This window comes from Idiotropiscis lumnitzeri, chromosome 7 (genome assembly GCF_059441095.1).
Source record: "Idiotropiscis lumnitzeri isolate Australia: NSW breed Sydney's pygmy pipehorse chromosome 7, RoL_Ilum_1.0, whole genome shotgun sequence".
NCBI lineage: Eukaryota > Metazoa > Chordata > Actinopteri > Syngnathiformes > Syngnathidae > Idiotropiscis > Idiotropiscis lumnitzeri.
Genome location: NC_142397.1, coordinates 17,764,526 through 17,783,248, shown reverse-complemented (window position 1 = coordinate 17,783,248; position 18,723 = coordinate 17,764,526). Strand labels below are relative to the sequence as shown.

The following is an 18,723-nucleotide window of genomic DNA, read 5'->3' as shown; positions in this document are numbered from 1 at the left end:
TATCCTCACCATTATCGACCGCTTCTCCAAGAGCGTCCACTTCGTTCCCCTTCCCAAGCTACCCACCGCCTTGGAGACAGCCACACTCCTGACCCAGCACGTTTTCCGGCTCCATGGCCTCCCGCAAGACATCGTCTCCGACCGGGGCCCCCAGTTCTCTTCCCAGGTCTGGAGGGAGTTCTGTAAGGCAGTGGGCGCCACTGCCAGCCTTTCCTCCGGTTACCACCCGCAGACCAACGGGCAGACCGAGCGGGCCAATCAACACCTGGAGGCAGCGCTGCGGTGCGTGGTGGCCCGGAACCCCGAGACATGGAGCGAGGCTCTCGCATGGATCGAGTACGCCCACAACTCCCTCTCCTGCGCCTCGACAGGTATGTCGCCGTTCATGGCCTGTCTTGGCTACCAACCTCCCCTTTTTGCGGAGCAGGAGCGTGCAGTGGCGGTTCCCTCGGTGGAGGAACACATCAGTCGGGCCAAGGCCGTCTGGGCAGAGGTCAAGGCCTCCCTCACCCGCTCGGCGCAACGCAACAAGCGCCTGGCGGACCGTCGTCGAACCCCAGCTCCCGACTACCAGCCCGGTCAGCAGGTCTGGCTCTCGACCCGCGACCTTCCCCTCCAGACCGATTCACGTAAGCTGTCTCCGCGCTACATTGGTCCCTTTCCCATCACCAAGATCATTAACCCCTGTTCTGTCAGACTAAAGCTCCCCGATTCCCTCAAGATCCACCCCACCTTCCACGTTTCTCTCCTCAAGCCGGTCTCTTCCAGCGTCCTAAGCCCTCCGACCATCTCCCCTCCACCCCCCCTGATGATCGACGACCACCCAGCCTTCACGGTCTCCAAAGTGTTGGACGTTAGACGTCGGGGGAGGGGGTTTCAGTTCCTCGTGGACTGGGAGGGTTACGGTCCGGAGGAACGTTCTTGGATCTCCCGCAAGCTCTTCATTGACGACTCCCCGATCCGGGAGTTTTACGCCACACACCCGGACAAACCAGGAAGGACGCCAGGAGGCGTCCGTTGAGGGGGGGGTACTGTGGGGGTTCGGGTTAGGGGGCCTGCCAAGCTTTTTCCCTTTTCCCTAGGTTCCGGCTGTTTTCCGCCAGGCACGCCTCCGACCGGAGAGGGCGTCGGCTCCTGCGCACCTGCTGCCCATCATCAGCAATCACCGCGGGGGTTTAAAGCTCAGCGCTGCCAGGAGCCAGACGCCGGATTATTCCGTTACCTACTTCGGTACCCGGTCCACGTCGACGTTCGCCTCGTGCACGTCCGCGCCTTTGTTATGAAACCCGAGTTAACCATTGTCTTTCCTCGCTCTCCCTCCAGCCGCCCAGCGCCAGCCCGAGCCCGATCCTCCGCCGCCAGCCGCCGAGCCCCGGAGCGTCGATCGCACCTCGTACGCCCGTACGCCGCCTGCCTGCCCTTCTCCGCCTCCGCCGGCTCGCCGCCGCCTTCGCCTCCACGCCGCTCTCCGCGCCCGCGTTCCTCCCGCCACAGCGCCGGTGCACACTCAGCGCGCCGTCTCCGCTGCACCTCCGCGAGCGCACATCTCGCCACCCCAGCGAGCACCCCGGCGCTGACTCGCCGCTCCTCCACCTGTCCTCCTGCCCTGCTCCCGGCACCCGTTCCTCTCCCCCCGAACCCTTCAATAAATCCTCCTCAACCATCCTCGCTTGCTCTTGGGTCCAGTTTTCCTTTATCACGGTTCCCTGAACCGTTACATGTTTGTCAGTTTGGGTTTCTCATGTTCGCCAGCTCTTATAGTTTATCCTGCCAAAGGCATATTTTGAATTAATCCATTGAAATTATCAACAATTTGTGGATAAAAATCCTATTTTCGCCGAGTGTTAAAGTCACTATGATATGGGACTACAATATACTTTTTAAAGTCACCGTTTTAAAGTTGATCACCATTGACTTTTTTTAGCGACTACTCAACTGCAATACATTGACTCGGATTAGATTTGTATTCCGTGGGAAATAATATATAAACAAATAATAAATTAATATGATCTCTTCCAGTGTCAAACTCTTTTCCTATCGCTGATTCTGTTGAGGGCCAAGGGTGTGCTGGTGCCTACACCAGCTGACTTGGGGTGAGACGCGACAAAGGCTACACTTTGAGTTGATAGGTTCATATGGACAAACCATTGACTGTCTCATTATCACATGATGGACAATTTTTGTGTCTTCAATTAATGATGTTTTTGGAAAGTTGGAGGGATTGGAGTGGACGCATAACACCCATGCAAGCAAACAGGGATTAAAACCCAGACCCTGTTTTCTGTAGGGTGGACATATGTGCCACCATACCGTCTTCACTAACCTACAGTGTATATTTTCTAGACAGACAAGTTAGAACTATGACAAATAACTGCTGACATCCATTCATGTATTTTTGATACTATTTGTCCTCATTAAGATCGGAGCAGGGTTCAACCGGGACCGGTCGCCATCTAAATGGAGGGCATTCACGCACACACAGTCAAATGTGTGAACAATATTGAACTGTTTATCACTAAGATGGTAGTTACATGTTTTTGCAATGTGGGAGGAAGCCAATGAAAACACACTAGCTGGGGGGAGACCATGTAACTCACAACAAAAAGACTGGATATTTGAACCTCAGAACTGTGAGGTAGACATGCTCCGGAAAAGAGCTCTCTGTATTCTACTGTTGACATTAACAAGTCGAGACAATAAAACAGTCGAATCATTGAAGACAAAATAAAATGCAAAGCTGTTAAACTGTGTTTCTCTTTTCTCACTTATTCAACTTACCCTTGTTGAAGCTGTCCCATTCTGGAAAGTGTCGTCAACCGATTTGATTGTGTTCAATGAAGTGGGATTACGATTCAAATAAGGTACGACTCAGTTCGAGAGGGTGGAATGAAATGACTTTCTGGTTGAAAGTGGACAATCATTTTACAATATTTATGAACTAGTCAGTACTGTCATGTCATGATCCACACCGCTTATCCTGTTACAGGGTCGCGGGAGGGTGCTGGAGCTATCCCAGCTGACTACGGGCGAAAGGCGCACTACACCCTGAACTGATCGCCAGCCAGTCACAGGGCAGACATAGACACCGTCACCGAGTGGGAACTGAACCCACACTGCCCGCACACAACCCTGGCGAGTGTACCACTACACCATCAGTGACCTAGTCAGTACTATAAATCTAATATTTCCTACTAAGAGAGTTGTCAAAGATGAACAAGAAGTGTATTTGTAGATTTTTGTCTTGTACTCCAAAAGCTCTCCAAAGGCCAAACTATTCAAGTGAAATAAATTCAAGGAAATAAAAAATCATCAGCAACATGCAGATTTAAAACATTTTCATCGTGTCTTGACCAGTTCAAGCAATTAACGATTAATTTGTTAGTTTTTTAACCAATGCTTCCACATCTTCCATCCATTATCTGAGCCGCTTTTCCTCACACGGCTCATGGATGTTCTGGAGCCTATCCCAGCTGTCTTCTGACGGTAAGCGGGGTACACCCTCAACTGGTTGCCAGCCAATCGTAAGGCACACAAAGACGAACAACCATCCATGCTCACACTCACACCTAAGGACAATTTAGAGTGTAAATCAAAATCAATTTTAAATTTCAAATAATTTTACTGTCACCCAAATAGATAATAGAAATAATTTAAACAACATACATGTGTGATAAAATATTTTACTGAACAGCGGTTTTCTTAGTCACATTTAGAAGCGAAGATTGAATAAACATCAAATGAAGATGGTGCTCAGGCCAGCTTCAATACCAATATGTCTTACAATGCAGAGCGATACATCTGCTCTGAAAGGGACGATCTGAGGTAGTTTTGTGTTTCCATTGTGGTAAATTGCGCCATGGGCCTACCTGAGATTTAAATAAGCCAGATGCTAAAACCACAGAATTTGTGTGGGGTTTTTTCTCCACCCAGGAGCTTGGAAAATGTACGCCGCCTTCATTAATGGGTCCTCTGTGAGGAAGGAGAACAGTTCAAGGATGGAAAAAACATTTCAGTGCTGTAAGTGGAGACCCCAAAACTCCAGTTGAAACAATTCTCGACTGGAACTGCACCAAGAATAAAATTGATGCACAATCAGAGATCAAGTTAATTTTTTTTAACTAATTGTATGCACTTGTGTCAACACTTATATTCAAATTTTCAAACAGCTTTAAGCTTTCATTAGATATATAAAAAAAAAAAACTCATTGCCATCGCCTTCACTCACTGCCGATTTCTGTCTCTGTCCCCTTCCCCATCACTTTGTCAACCTGTCACGATCCAGGCAGGCAGAGGCGGCACAGCATTGTTTCTTATTTCATACATGTCATGTGACACACATGTGTTAATGGCGCTATGAATGGATATCACACAGAGGATGTTCAGAGACACAAAGAGGCTGTCATTTCTTTTTGGCCATCACTTGTAGCAGATGGGATGTTTGACAGCCCTGTTGCAAATGAAATCGTGTTTTTTTTTTTTTTTTTTAAATATATAACAAAGACTTTGCAGGTTCAGAAGAGTTTTGTAATTTCTTCTTTTCTTGGAAAGATGTGGCACTTGACCAAATTCACTTGAATCACAGTTTCAAGTGAAAAAGTTCATCAACAATTGGGAGAACTTTCCTTAATTTTACATTGAATGCTTAGTTTTAGTAAGTGACCCTTACTGATGCAGATAAAACAAATGCCAGCTGCCACAGGCTGACAATTGCCAAACGTTTTTTCTGCTTGAAGGAATTCCTCATTTGCTGCCCTGCTTGTTCATGTGAAAAGTGACAGAAATAGTTGTGCCAAGTAGGAAAGAGAACTTGAAATAGAAACCAAAACCAGCGCTTCATATTTACCACAGCATGACTTCACAAGCAAGAACAGTGGAAAATAATAACGTAATCTTGCTAACACTTTCATGACAGAAATGACTGCAGTTCAACTGGATAGTTTTGTACTAATTGTACGCTACGATCAAAAATACATGTGATTCCTGTGTTCTATTTATGTTCAGTTTGCTCTTGATCCTGCTATGTGTAGCTTAATAAATCATGTCTGTGCTCGAACGTGAATATGATGCTGATCGTCCGATAGGTGGTATAGAGCCTGCACCGCTCTTCTATTGAAATAAATCAGCGTTGTCATCTTATGAAAATCTCACTTTACAAAATGGTATTATTGTATCGTTTTTTTTTGCAGGTATCTTCTATTTGTTGAGGGTAGTGTATGTACATCAAATGTAATAATACCAAAAAGATAAAACCAAGTTTACAAGAATTACCCACAGGCAGAAGGCTTTTGTAACACACATTTGCTCTCATTCGCTCCCAGACACAAAACACTAAAGAGGAACAACAATACCGCAGGCTTGTAAATGTTAGGCCAACAGTAAAAGAGGCATTTGGTTCTTAGTGGAGGTCTTAAGACTCCCTAGAATACATGTTTCAGGAAATAAATGGTATTTCTTACTGTGAATTAAGCAAAACTACCTCTGCATAATCCCAAAATATAATGTATAATTGGAACACAATGGGTTCCCTTTAATTTATGACCAACTTAATGATCCAGTGTTTACCCTGAGATGCATCTGTCAAAAGCGGACAAGAACTCAAGACCTCAGTACATCCGTGTACATAGTTGTGGGAATTAAATAAAAAGCTTGCTGTGCTTTATTTTGTCTTCAGAGGAAGATTTACTGTATATGCGGCCGTCTGACCTGGATGTAGCTAAAAGTGAAGCAGAGTTTTGCTGTAATGTTTTCTGGCGAAATGCCACTCCGGCTGCAGTCCTGCCAGTCAGGATGTTGCACCTTGCCGAAAGTGCCAACTAAAATGGTGTTGCTGGGCTGCAGGGAATTTCACATTAAACCGTTAGTTTGCGTTGGAGTCAGCTCTTGCAAAGGGGCTTCTGGTCTTCGCGCATGGGGATTACTGACTATACGTTTGACTGTTGATTAGATTTTCACCATTTTCGTTGTTGTTGGCTGCGTTGTTACAGTTGAGTTACTTCGGTTGGTGTTTGGTGTGTAACACCACTAAGCAGTACAGGTTTGTTTAGTTGAGGGTAACAGTGGCGCGCAGGGGAACCGTTGGGGGGAGTTTAAAGAACTGCTCAAAACAGCACGCCAGCTGTGAGTGCAAGGGGAGGCGGCGGCACAGCTCAATCACTCCAATGTATTTAAAGCGCCCTGCTTTAATCAAACCTTTGGTCACGACTCACAAGTATACTTTATTCTCATCCAGACGCATCTAAAACAGTTTGATCTGTTGGCTAATTATGGAACCATAGTTAAGAACTGTAACACTCAATTACCAAAGGTTTGTGGAAACAAATTTTATTTAAAAAAAAAAAATAAATGAATACCGCACGGTGGAAATAGTTCTTTAGTGTTAGTGTAATCTCACAACTTGGCATACAGACACCATGGAGTTGTAGAGTACTACTCATGACACTGCACATCTGTCTATCATCACAAATCACATTTCTGTAGATTTTATTTAAGATGTGAGAAGACAAACATTCACATTCGTCACTTAGGGTATATGAATTGGAAAATATTTGTGCACTGCTGCAAAACAAGATGCAGCAGTGGTTAAAGTAAAATGTGCTATTTGCTAAAATACACAATCTATTTAAATAAAAACATTTAGATGAATTATTTGGCTTTTGCAATACAGTCAAGAGCCAGTAGTGAGTCACTCATGCCCAGTGCTACACCGAGGCTAGGTGAGTTGGGGGAGCGATAGCTCGTCAGAAATCTGTCAAGCCCACCTGCAACACGCTTCCAACAATTTATCTATTAATTAATTTATAAAAGTTTAACATTTAAGATCACACTTAAGCAGCCTTTCTGTTGCAGTACAATTTGTGTATGCGTGTGCGTGTATGCAGCTGACAGAGCATTTGACCCCTCAAGATATAACAAATTCAACAGGACCCAGCTGGCACAGTCAGCATAACAGTTCTTAATACATTTGTGAGTGTGTGTGTGAGTGGTGGTGGCTTGTTATGGTTATATCTGTGATGCGGTGAACAAACACTCATCAACAAACAAGCAGTTTGTTTTCTCCAGAGGATTTTTTGTGATCTGTATAAATTGCATAGAGACAGTTACACTAATTATTCTGGCAGCAAACTCAGCACAAAACAAATCCTATACACTCCACAAATAGACATGCGATAGAAATGCCACACACACACACGCACACGCACTCGCACGCCTACATACCCACACAACACACACACACACACATGTCTTAATCAAGGGAGGTTAGCTTACTATGTTTGAAGGTGACGCTAGACATGTAGAGAGAAAGCCAGTATCTGCAAGACTGAGGTGGTTTGAGATGAAATGCTCCTTCTTGTGTGACCCTTTTCCCACCCTTCTTGGTAGCTAAACAGTCTGCTGACACTCCCTGACACTCCACCACGACCCTGATCAAAGTCGGGGGTGATCCTTCATGGACAGGCACGTTAAGGTCACAGAAGTGACCACATCTTTAACATTAACTATGTCTCCAATGTCTGTCACAAAAATGTAAATAAAGAATTCTTGTTAAATCCTCTTTTGTCTACATCAACACACAGAATCTCACTTCCTCACTGGGGGTCAGTGTGTGATTCTTGGCAATTAGTTTTCACATGCATCACAGCAGTGAAAGGTTCTTCCGCCATATTGCTTGGATTTGCAATCACCTGATGATGATGACCTTTTTGGGAAAAGTAAACAAACGCAAAACTGCTTTTGGTATAGAGGAAGAATTCCTGCCTCAGAGAGTCATGTAGCAGAATGTTAACAGACTGAGATAGATGGGTATCTGTCCCAGGTCCGTCTGTATGCCCATTTTGGGGACATAGGACCAGACGTTTTTGAAAAAAGACGGACTAAGCAATGGTGGAAGAGGATTTTCATCCTTCCCCACAATCTCCCCTAACCAGGTCAGGTACCCATGGTGGTTTGTATGAGTATGAGTCCAAAACTAGAACCTCTGCCGTTAGCATCTCTGCTACGTCGTCATGAACCGATGTTTCCTCTTCTTTTTTTTTTTTTGAACGGATTGTCCAAAAAGTGAGAACGGAAATGCTTCAAAAGCATTAGGATGGACAGGGACGGAGCACAATTATTTTATGAATAAGAACAAAGGGACGATGGCGTAAGGGTGCAAAATATGCTAAAGTGCCCATCTCTGCTGATACTATAAGTATGATAAGGAAAGCATTAGTATTTGCATTTTCTTTCTCATCCTCATGTAATAATAATAAATATTATAAAAAACACTTACAAGCTTTGCTCTCCTACATATGCTTCACGCTTCATGCACGGGTGAATGAAGTAGATGTTGATGCATTTCCATTGAAAGAAGGAAAAAAAACCTCGGCAATAGTAATACAAAAGTAGAATGTATTGTAAATGATGCTCTATTTTAATGCAGTGGTGATCCAACAAACTTGTAATAGCGGCTTGAACAAAAATGGCTTCATATTTTGTTGGGCAAACTTTTAAGGCAATTGCAGCAATCAAACCATTTCTGTAACTAAACATGTGCTATATGTTCATGGGTGTCTTGGGTCATTTCTCATGAACAAACTGCTCCAGTTGTCTCAAGTTTAAAGGTCTTTTTTTTTCCAGACTGAATGTTTCAACTCTTTCAGCGGCGCGATGAATAAACGCTTTAAACAAATAAATACACTAGTGTACTCACTTGCGGTCAGGAACGCACACGGACACTGAGGCATCGAACACGTCACATGCTAGTGGTGGTCGGCTAACAACTGCTGCGCAACAAGCAGTTGTTGGTAACCCGTATGTGGGCGCTTCTCGCGAGAGCTCGGCACCGACGCGACTCCAATCACACAACAAGCACACAAAACGATGACGACATTCAACCTAGGAACCTTTCTAACAAAAGGCAACGTGTGTTTAAGTGTGTGTGCGCACCTGCAACCTCAGCCAGCTAGTGTGTACTGACACTAAGGCGTGGATCTCATCTACAAATGATGAGTGACTCCTGACAAACTTATGCTAAGTAAAAACTAAATAGAGGCAATAAAATTTAGTTGTGTGCAGCCAGGACCTTCAAGGCCTTCACTGCTGACCCAAACACTATAAGAAGCAGGGACCTATATTTACAACGTACAAGAAATGGTAATGCTTTATTTATAACAATCTTTTGTCTTCATTTCACAGGATGTGCATTGGCTGTGCAGCTTCCATCATTTGTGGCTTAATTTTTTAATTGAAGGTGATAGATTGCTATGCAATGGTTAGGGTTAAGTGTTTCAATATAGTCTTTCAATGTAGGTTTTCAAATTAAGGTTAGTGTTTCAAAGCAAGGGTTCAAGATAGGGGTTCAAAGGAGGGTAAATGTCAGAAATAAATTATATAAAAGCTATCAGCATTAAAAAAGGATGTGGTTGGGGTTAGGGAAGGTGAGGAGGATAATCTGGGAAAAAATATGGTTAGGGTTAAGGAAGGACGTGGGTAATGAATTACAGTATCTACATGATGGGTTAGTAGAATGGGTATAGGAGGTCATTTTATCTCAAACCTTTTGGGAAGTAAAACAGGCACAGTGTCAGATTCCCATTAAGTTAAGTATGTTATACTTGTAGTAAGTTTTACAGTCTGTAAGTACCATTATATTTAAAAAAAGTCAAGTTCTCATGCACATAAGTATAATTTAGTCGGTACATATCTTTATGCAGGTCAGTCCAACTGGTTAACCTCTATCAGGAAGTTTACAGGTGGCCGATCCCATACCACTTAAGTACAGCAATTATTGGAGTTCTGGTGGTTTTCCAAGTGTTTGAAACTGTTAGAATGTGTGACCTCAGATTTTAAAGTAGAGTTAGGATTTTCAAATAGGTTTTAAAAACAGGGTTGGGTTTTAAAGCGGGGCTTCAAATTAACCAATGTGAATCAAAATCTATAACTTTTTGCTTACAAAACAAAAACACAAGAACCCACATTGTTTAAAGTTCTCTTTAGGGGAGGAAATTAAAATTAAACAGTTCTGTGTTCCTCAAAAAGCATCCTTTAATTATTCAAATGCGCAAAGTCGCTCATAACAATGTGCAATGCTAATCTGAAAACACAGGAAGACAAAAGATAAAGTGAACACCAAAATGAGAGAGTGAAAATTAGCAGCATGGACCTCCAGTTGGGCTCTCTGCCTGACAAACACCGCTCTGAGGTGGTTATCTGCAAATGAAGAGGGAGGTGGGAGGTCCAGCAAATGGAGGCGAGGGTGATAAAGGATCGAGGCCTTGTTGACAGGTTGTTGCCCAGTGGGCCAGACTTTGTCTCGGAGCCCAGTTCAAGAAATAGTGTTGACGTGTCTTGTTCTTTGAAGAGACAGCCTGTGTCATGGTCGTTGGCTCAGAGAGTAAAGGAGTATTTCGACCAACCTCAATAGGTGGAAAACATACTCAGATTCTTTACTACAACAATATTAAGGATATAAGTGTAAATAAAAAAAAATAATTAAAAAAAACAAAGTTTAGCAGGTGCTGCAACTCATACTCAGTTGCAACGTGTTATTAAAATGGCAGCTTGGACTGGCATCCAAAATCCTTATTCCCTAGGGTACTTTCAGAAATTCACCATGATGCCCTCATATCACACTGAGACTGTGTGAGTTTGGAGAGGCACAGCACACTCCGCTCTTATTAATTTCTGAATGTAGATACAGATAACAGATATAAACCAATCAGCACCTCATGCTTGCTGTTTCCATCTGTACGGCCTGACACACTGGACACACACTTCATCCCCAGTTGGAGGAATGAGAGCGCGCTGCGAAACACTTTTTTAGGGGGCCCTCTGGAGAACCAAATGGCACATTTGCACAAAGTGCCGAATTTCACAATGGTTAGAGTGAAGCAGTGAATGCTGGGATCCACATACTAGAAAAGTTGGTGGTAATACACCAAAAGTATTTGGCAACTGCCATAAGAAAGTGGAAGAATTAATATAATAATAATAAGATAAGATAAGATGTCCTTTAATAGTCCCACAATGGGAAAATTTGCAGTGTTACATTAGCAAAGATATAGATCACACAGAGGTGGCGGCGTAATGCAGCCGTTCATGTATAACATTAGCAGCAGACATTCATAAAAAGCATGCAAATATACACAGTATATACGTACATACACAAATCCCCATGTATATACACACTTACATCCCACGACATATACAAGGGTAGGGAAACACTCCTAATTGTCTGTCCATGATACAGAGGGGAAATAAATAAAAATGCTGCAATGATTAAAAAAATACTCCAATGATAAAAAAAAAAGATACTGTAATGATAAAAGTACTGTAATGGTAAAAGTACTGCAATGATAAGAATACTGCAATGGTAAACAAAATAAAGCATTGGTCAAAATTTAAGTACACCATTGGATAAAGTACAGTAGTAGTGTGTATTGCACCATAGGACTGCACAATTGCACTAATGCCCGCCCGTTTGTAGGCCTGACCCTATGTTCTGTGTATAATAATAAAAATATATAATAATAATAATAATAATAATAACAAAAGTAGAAAGTCAACTAATGTGTGACATTGCTCCGCAAGGTCGACTTCCGCATGCTAAGAGAGTTGGTGGTAATCCACCAAAAGTATTTGGCAACTGCCAGAAGACCATAAAAGAAAAAATTGAAGAAGAAATATTCATCAGAACTCATGTGTGACATATTTCTACTGTAGGATGTGGCTTTCGTCACACGAAGAATTTACAATTTACTGCACCAAAAGGCTGAACAGGATTCTACCTCTGCAACACAGATAGAACACTCTAGACCAGGGTTGAAGACCACTGAGTCACCATGCCAGCAGAAAAATAAAAGCAGGGAATGGATGACACTATCCCTATCCCCAGAAACCAACAGCACCCACTTTTCCCCTGCCTACCCCCGCAGTGATTTAGGTGTCCCTGTTCAGCCCCCACAATGTGTGTTGATTATACAAAATACAATTGACAAAGATTGCATATACCTCATAATACAAAGAAAGCTAGAAAGGTTTGGACACATTTTTATAAACCAACCTACTTGACTCACGTTTTTTTCCAGAGTGCCTTTGAGATTGGTAGGATTGTCCTGATGACGCTGGTTGGAGAGAAACCCAATAGGTTTCCATATTAGTGAGCACTGAGTGAAACAGTCAACATCAGTGTTTCAGGGAGCAGTGGAGCTTTAACACCTACTGTAATCCATGGTTCCACTTCCTGCATTGGCTTTTTTTACCTTTCCCAAATGCTCGCAATGTTGGTGAAATCTTGCAAGCATTTACAATTGAAATTATTTTCATTTCTACTTTTTCTTTTATATTGTTGTGGATATTGTAATGCAATTAAGGCCTTGGGCTTGAGTCACTGTGCCAGCAAAAAATAAAACACTTATAAATAAACACCTTTTACATTGGAACAACGGGTAAAACCTTAAACCTTAATATACGGTTATGTTAAATTAATTCAAAACTTCACATCTAGTTTGAACACAATTAGAAAGCATGGCATTGCAATGAAGGGACCGCTTAAGCATACATTTTCTTTTCAAGACTTTTTTACCTTGAATCCACTCATGTAAAAACACATCTGAGCTGATTTCTCTTCCAGTCAGTATCACCGTGTTAGAATCAATTTATGCCAGTTGATAAATTGAAAACACTGAAAGAACGGAGCACTACTATTACTGGCCATGCTGCAGCACAACCATGATCTCTATTGCTCACACCCACTTGAGTGTAATTAGTATGGATTTTATTATAAAATGTTGTCTATACAATTTACGTGGTAATATAAAATGTAATTGTATAGATTTGTTTGAAAATGGCTCCAGCACTGAATACAGCAGAGATGGCCCAACTACAGGAACCACCTTCACGAGGTGTTGGGCCCAACGAAGAGTTTCTGGCAACAACAAGATACAATTGGCCCGAATTATCTCGTTGCTCAACAACAACAACAGCAGAGATGCAACAACGTGCCACAGAGAGGAAAAACACATATCGCGACGCTTTTAGCAAAGATGCTTCGTCGCTCTGTAACATTGCTGCATCTGCTTTCAAACACAAACTGTCACATTTTTATTGTAATTTATTTTTATTGGGCTATGCAACCACTGATAGTACAGCACTTCTCATTGGTCAAAAAATAGCTATTCTCTGATCGGCTTGACCAGGAAAAAACGAAAAATGATTTCCAGAATATGACAAGTCAGGGTAGTAAAGTTAGCCTCTTCTGAGAAACAGTCGGCACATACTTTACAGTCTGGATTGAGTTTATTCAGTGTTGGAGTACACGTGGATCAGTTCAATTCCGCCTTGTCTGGGAAACACACACATGTGCCATCTGTTATCAGGATGTCTTGACCGGTCATACCTGCCTGTCATCTCCAGCCGCTGTCCAAGTAAATTCACTGATAACACTGCTGGCTTATGAGGTTATGTCAGCCGCACTGATGCAGGCTGAATGGATCTCACACTTTTCTATGCGTCACACGGTCTGGCGAAACCAAATTGACTATTTGCCATCATGTTCATTAACTGAAAAGAAGTCTAAGATAAAGCCAGTCAAATTTAAGGGACTCAGGAGTTAAATGTAAATCCGATGTCCATGTTGATTAAATTCATTCATTGACGAAGATTTATTGTATCATCATTAGGTAACTATAGCTTCGACTATATAAACTGAATTGTTGTTATTTTAAGAATGTTTTTATGATTGTGGTTGCAGTTTGCAGAGTTATGGCTTTATTCCGCATTCAGTGACTGAATGCATGTGAGTGCCCAGACTAACTTGTGACCAGCCTAGGGTAAGGTCTACTTTGATAAGCACAAGCTCACACAAAACCCTGAGCAGAATAAAAGTGGAGAAATTGGATGGATGGACAGTTTTCAGGGGTAAAGTACCAGGGTTCATCATAATGAGAGCTGTATCTAATATTTTGCTTGATTGATTTGGCTGTATATGAGACAGTGACAATATTATAAAGATGTCTTGGTATGGTACAGCTCAAGTGTATTTCATTTTTTTAGCTGGTGAATGTTACGGTGCGTATACTTTATATACAGAGGTCCTCGGTTTATGATGGTGGCGCTGTAATTCTGGTTTGTCCATAAATAAGAACGCTAACCTTCGCTAGCACAGTATTAAAGTCATAAATAAAGTAAATATTTGTATGAAAAATACATCCAGGCCATCAATATAAGCGGTTAAACAAAAAGCACAAGTGAGCGAGCCTCCTGTGTGACGTGATGACATTCTTTCACTGCTGCATCATCAACCTCAGTGCGCTCGTTCATTTTCATCAAAAACATTGGGTTGGGGTTATATCCCAGGTTGTTTGTTAAAAAGAAATAAAAATAAATGAATAAACTTGACAGTGACCCTGATAATGTCGCAACCCTTCAAGGATTATGCACCCTTTCCCTTAAACTTTGTGGTCACATGCACCGGAGAGGAAGAGGAAGACACAGCTTGGAGGTGGGTGGCACTCCTCTGTGACTCTTGGTAATAAAAGTCGAGCCCGATTTGAAAAGACTCTATTGTGGCTTTACTCTATTTTTCCACAAGGGTAACATTCCTCCCAAATTGGACAAAAGAATTTTAATGGCCCGACTAATGGACTGTGATTAGATAGCACGTGCGCCACCGAGAGAGTGAATGAGCGAGAGAGAGAGCTCAGTGCATTTTTGGGACCTGTGAGGAGTGTGGTGGTCTAAATGATGTGATGGGGTCCTTGAGTTCCACCCATGCAGAATTAGGGGGTGATGGGCCAGGAGATTACCCCATTTACCTGCAACCTTTGAGGGGGAACTCAGGAGAGAAAGCAAGGGGCGGTTTGAAGCAGAGCTTCTGTTGCTAGTGGGACGCATGGGATTCTCCAATGGCACATCTAATAAGCCCACTTGCTTTTAGCGGTAAATGGATTCAGTATGCTTGAAGTGGTTTGATCTGTGGTTGTTTAAAGGAGGAGTGCGAGATAGGTCCACGTTTGTGTATCGATAACCCGAATGATTATTTTAAGATGTAAAAGAAAAGAAAATTGTAGAGCAAACAGGTGCCTTCCTAAAAGTCACTTATGCTCTCACTTTTTGTCCACATTTTAATATTGAACAGTAATACTACTGAGATAGGCTAATTACCAGTTCAGTGCATGCTAGGCCGGCTCCCGTGCATAGTCATTTGGGTTAGGATACTGTTGACCAGTGGACCTAATGAAGATAAGTGCTATCGAAATTGTATAGGTCGTTGCTACTGACTCCAGATTACACAAAATAATAACAATAAAGCATGTTTCAAACTCAACTTGAAACATAACTTTCAACAGTTTTAAATTATCTTGCAAAAAGATAACATCCAAATCATCACATGCCATAGAGTAGGTGTCAAGGTTGAGGAAGGTGAGGACCCAAACGCAAGGAAGCAAGGCAGGGGTAACTTAAAGGGCATTTAATTAACAGAAAACTAAGGCACACAGGGAACTTGGAAAAACTAGACAACGACAGGAATTAACAGAAAACTAAGGCAAACAGGGAACTTCGAAAAACTAGACAACGACAGGAAACTAATGATCGGGACAGGCGACAGGAACAGGCAACAGGGACAGGCAACAGGGACAGGCGACAGGGACAAGCGACAGGGACAAGCGACAGTGAAAATGCCAATGAACCAACAAGAACTGAAAGCAACCAGGGAACTAAATACACACAAATTGACGAGACAACGAGGAGCACCTGGACAAGACATGGAGGGTTGGAAGGACCGGATTGGTTGACACTAGGGATTGGGTAAACGAGCACAGGTGGACACAATAGACAAGACGAGACAAGACACATGAACAAGGCCAAAACATGAAACCAACTACTAAACCAAAAATAACAAATACAAATCATGACAGTACCCCCCCTTTAAGGGACGGATCCCAGACGTCCCAAACACAAACAAAAGAAAATTGTCCAAAATCAGGGTGGGCGGAAGGGGGCCAGGAGGCGGGACCACAGTCCGCAATCAAGGCTGGTCAGGCGGGCGTCCGGGAGGCCAGACCAGCGAGTCCAGCCGTGGCCCTTCAGGCGGCCGTCCGGGAAACCAGACCAGGGAGTCTAGCCGTGGCCATTCAGGCGGGCGTCCGGGAGGACAGACGCATAAGTCCAAGGGCGGCCATTCAGGCGGACGTCCGGGATGACCCGAACGCCGCATGGAGTCCGCTGACGAGGCTGAGACGAGACGCGGCGGGGGGACGCCGGATGCAGCAGAGACCGGAGCTTGGAGCAGCGACGGGGCGGGCGCAGCCGAGGCAGGCACTTGGAGCGGCGGCTGGTCGTCGAGACCCACCGAGACAGGAACGTGGAGCGGCGGCCGGTCGTCGAACGCCGCCGAGAATGGAACGTGGAGCGGCGGCTGGTCGTCGAACCCCGCAGAGACAGGAACGTGGAACGGCGGCTGGTCGTCGAACCCCGCCGAGACAGGAACGTGGAGCGGCGGCTGGTCGTCGAACCCCGCCGAGACAGGAACATGGAGCGGCGGCCGGTCGTCGAACGCCGCCGAGACTGGAACGTGGAGCGGCGGCCGGTCGTCGAACCCCGCCGAGACAGGAACGTGGAGCGGCGGCCGGTCGTCGAACCCCGCCGAGACAGGCACCGGGAGCGGCGGCGCTTCGTCGGGCGCCGCTGTGGCAGAGACGAGAAGCGACGGCGGGTCGTCATCCACCGCCCAGGCAGGAAACTGGAGCGCCGGCGGATCGTCGAGTCCCGCCGAAAAAGGAGCTTGGGGCGACGGCGGATCGTCGAGCACCGCCGAGGCAGGAATTTGGAGCGGCGGCGGGCCGGGCGCACCAGAGGCCGGGACTTGGAGCGGCGGCGGGCCGGGCGCAGCGGGGACAGGGACTGGTGGCGGACGCAGAACGTGCTCCGCCGGAACAGGGACTTGTGGCGGACGCAGGACGTGCTCCGCCGGAACAGGGACTTGCGGCGGACGCAGGGCGTGCTCCGCCGGAACAGGGACTGGCGGCGGACGCAGGGCGTGCTCCGCCGGAACAGGGACTGGCGGCGGACGCAGGGCGTGCTCCGCCGGAACAGGGACTGGTGGCGGACGCAGGGCGTGCTCCGCCGGAACAGGGACTTGTGGCGGACGCAGGGCGTGCTCCGCCGGAACAGGGACTTGTGGCGGACGCACGACGTGCTCCGCCGGAACAGGGACTTGTGGCGGACGCACGACGTGCTCCGCCGGAACAGGGACTTGTGGCGGACGCACGACGTGCTCCGCCGGAACAGGGACTTGTGGCGGACGCACGACGTGCTCCGCCGGAACAGGGACTTGTGGCGGACGCAGGGCATGCTCCGCCGGAACAGGGACTGGTGGCGGACGCAGGACGTGCTCCGCCGGAACAGGGACTGGTGGCGGACGCAGGACGTGCTCCGCCGGAACAGGGACTTGTGGCGGGGAGCCGGAACGGGGCTCAGCAGCTGGCGGGGAGCCGGAACGGGGCTCAGCAGCTGTCGAGGAGCCGGGACGAGGCTCAGCAGCTGGGGAGGAGCCGGAACAGGGTTCAGCAGCTGGCGGTGAGCCCGAGTGGGACTCTGGAGGCTGCGTGAGTTGCTGCAGCTGGCGAGGAGCCGGGACGGGACGCTGCAGCTGGCGAGGAGCCGGGACGGGACGCTGCAGCTGGCGAGGAGCCGGGGCGGGACGCTGCAGCTGGCGAGGAGCCGGGGCGGGAGGCTGCAGCTGGCGAGGAGCCGGGATGGGAGGCTGCAGCTGGCGAGGAGCCGGGACGGGAGGCTGCAGCTGGCGAGGAGCCGGGACGGGAGGCTGCAGCTGGCGAGGAGCCGGGACGGGAGGCTGCACCTGGCGAGGAGCCGGGACGGGAGGCTGCAGCTGGCGAGGAGCCGGGACGGGAGGCAGCAGCTGGCGAGGAGCCGGGACGGGAGGCTGCAGCTTGCAAGCAGCTGGGTCGGGAGGCTGCAGCTCGTGAGGAGCCGGGTCGGGGACCTGATCCCTATCAGCCTGCCGCCATAGGGATTCAGGGGAACGGGAGACGCGAAGGACACGAGGGACCGGGACTACAGAGGCTGGTGAACGTGCGCTACAAAACGTGGGTCGAACGGAAGGTGGTGCAGAAACCGACTGTGGACGAGGTACAGAAACAGACGGACGAGGTGAACTAAGTGAATCGGAAAAACGTGACTCAGGGTGTAAAAAGTGGGTGTTATTACGAAAGGTGGCAGACCCTTTACTTGGGCGCCGTCGTTGACCACCCCGCGGAGGTCCGGGATAGATGGCCAACCGGGTGCCCAAGTAAAGGTCTGATGGGTGGGATTCAGGGGTGGACTCAAAAGAAAACCGTGACAAAAACTGACTGGGAGAAGAAAACTCTTGAGAAAAATCAAAATCTGGGTCAAACTCGGAATCAGACAAATGAAAATAGGGGTCATCATCTAAATCTGAATTAACAAAAACATGGGGGGACAAAATGGTGTCGTAATCAAAGATGTTAACACGAGACGAAGAAGAGTGGGGAACTGGCTTGGCGGAACATATAGAACTCACACGAAGGGGTTGGTCGGCAGGCTGAGGGGGGTACCAGCTTGAGCGGCGACGGCGAACTCGTCGCCGTGAGCTTCCTGCTGGGTCCAGTACTGGTTGGTTCATTCTGTCAAGGTTGAGGAAGGTGAGGACCCAAACGCAAGGAAGCAAGGCAGGGGTAACTTAAAGGGCATTTAATTAACAGA

General features: G+C 46.1%; 1 long non-coding RNA gene across 1 annotated transcript; it reads left to right on the top strand.

The window, feature by feature from the left end:
- The first annotated feature begins 1,056 nt into the window (after positions 1–1,056).
- Positions 1,057–1,665, top strand: LOC148333819 (uncharacterized). The gene is made up of 2 exons (XR_015844285.1): positions 1,057–1,230; positions 1,324–1,665. It is a non-coding gene; the product is annotated as an uncharacterized LOC148333819 (long non-coding RNA).
- Positions 1,666–18,723: the final 17,058 nt, after the last annotated feature.